The sequence below is a fragment of the Carcharodon carcharias genome, chromosome 28, assembly GCF_017639515.1.
Source record: "Carcharodon carcharias isolate sCarCar2 chromosome 28, sCarCar2.pri, whole genome shotgun sequence".
NCBI classification, from domain to species: Eukaryota; Metazoa; Chordata; class Chondrichthyes; order Lamniformes; family Lamnidae; genus Carcharodon; species Carcharodon carcharias.
The window spans coordinates 20,517,194-20,519,693 of NC_054494.1; positions in this window are offsets into that span (position 1 = coordinate 20,517,194).

Sequence of the window (2,500 nt, forward strand, 5' to 3'; positions counted from 1 at the left end):
CCAAAGGATGTTCCCTGATGCCACCCTGCATAGCTAAAGCTGCCTGGCTTCCTGCATGATGTGTGCCTCCACACCCCTCCCCCACCCTGCATGATGTGTGCCTCCACACCCCTCCCCCACCCTGCATGATGTGTGCCTCCACACCCCTCCCCCACCCTGCATGATGTGTGCCTCCACACCCCTCCCCCACCCTGCATGATGTGTGCCTCCACACCCCTCCCCCACCCTGCATGATGTGTGCCTCCACACCCCTCCCCCACCCTGCATGATGTGTGCCTCCACACCCCTCCCCCACCCTGCATGATGTGTGCCTCCACACCCCTCCCCCACCCTGCATGATGTGTGCCTCCACACCCCTCCCGCCCTGCCAACCCTCACTGTGGGTAAAATCTTGGTATACATCCAATGGGCTGCCTGACAGCTCCCACACCCCCTGTAAAATTTCAGATGGGGCAGGCAAATAGATGGGGAGCAGGCCACCTGCTGGATTTTATGAGCTCCCCCACACCACCCCTACTCTGCTGCCCACCTCCAAACCCTCCGGCATTGGAGCATTAAATCCAGCCCCAGGAGTTGAGCACAAAGATCTAGGCTGACAATTCACTGCAATACTGAGGGAATGCTGCACTGTCGGAGATGCTGTCTTTCAGGCAAGACCTTCAGCTGAGGCCCCCATCTGCACTCTGAGGTGGACATAAAGGATTCCATGGTACTATTCTGAAGAAGAGCAGGGGAGTTATCCCCTGGCCAATTTTTATCCCTCAATCAACATCACACAAACAGATTACTTAGACTTTATCACATTGCTCTTGTGGGAGCTTGCTGTGTGCAAACTGGCTGCTGTGTTTCCTACAGTGGCTATATTTCACAAAAGCATTTCATTGACTGCAAAGCACTTTGGGACACCCTGAGGTTGTTTAAAATGCTATATAAATGCAAGGGGAGAATTTTTCCGATGGTGGGTCGGATGGGCAGGAGCAGACCGGGGTAGGCAAGGAGCCGATTGCCACCTGCGATCAGCTGCACGCCGCCATTTTACGCAGACGGGCCAGTTAAGGCCCGCCCAGTGTAACACGCGGCCGGCAGTGCTCAGCACTACCTGTGTGGGCAGGAGGAGGAGGGAGAGTCATGAGTGCGATAGAGTGCAGCAATCTCCCTGAGGCACGGAGTGTCACATGAGCAGGGACATGTTTGGGAAGTTTGCAAAATTTATTTAATTATTATACAACCTTCAGGTAACCTCATCCCGCCCGTGGATGAGGTTTCCTGAAAAACATGAAGGTCGCTTGGCTCTTCACCTGGCCCCCCGCCAACCTTAAGTTTGGACGGGCAGTGTTGTTAATAAGTTTAATTACTTTTTTAATGGCTTTAATAGAGCGTTGCCAGTTTGGCGGGTGCACAGCCACCTCAAGCGCACGCCCACCAAACAAAATATCAAAATGACACACAATGGCGTCAGGACACATGCCAAACATCATCACGTATTATTTTACTTACCAGCATGTCAGGCCCGCCCCCTCACACCAACAACAATATTCTGCCCCAAGTCTTCCTTATTATAAAACCATTCCCATGTAGGTGATAACCTACTGGAGAGGAGGAGAACAAAACATGACGAAACACCCTACCCCAGGAATTGTTTTGAACTCATTCACCCCTCCTTTCTGTTTCAAAGGAGTGTTTTATATGGACCTAGGGAAGACTAAGGGAATGAATCAAGCTGAATTGTAACTGGGCCACACAATTCATGCTGCAGTGATATTGAGTTCCATTTCAAGGAATGTTAGAAAGAAAGAGCAGGCTCTGTATGTATTATGTTTTTAAATTACCAAAGGCCCAATGCACATTCTTCCATGATAAGGCAAGCAAGCAAACCTTATAGTTAACATTCTTTGAGGTTAGCGAATCAATGCTGCACTCCAGGACAAATAAGGCAGACATTTGTCTAATGTAAAGGACAACTTCATTTGTGGTTGCATTTCCTGTCAGTCGAGCAAAGGCGTGCTGTCGCGATTCAGTGGATCCAACATATGGAGGAGGCTCCTGATCCACCCAAACTCCTCATCAACTTCCACGCAAAATGAAAAGCTCCAGCAATGATACCTTGCTGTACCCATGCTGACTTTTCTTATTACTGGGTTAGGGAGACTTTCTGAAGCCATCTTTTACATCCAATTAAGTAAATTAATTGTGCATGTTACTAAATTGTGCACATATAACTTTCAGATTAGCAATAAAAAACACAGCTCCACTGCAGATGTAACAACTGAGTTGTATCTGGAAGAATAAGGATTTTAAAAGCAGCAGTGAATTCCCTCCTCGTGTGTTCAGATTAGAGTTGGTTCAGATTTTTAGTATTTTAGAACTTTCACAGCATAGGACCAGATTTCTCTTTCACCATGGCCAGGGCTGGAACAGTATTGTGAATCTGCACCCCACGCACTCCTGGCTGATCTCCCACATTCTGCTCTCAGTAAATATGAGGCCACCCAAAACTCTG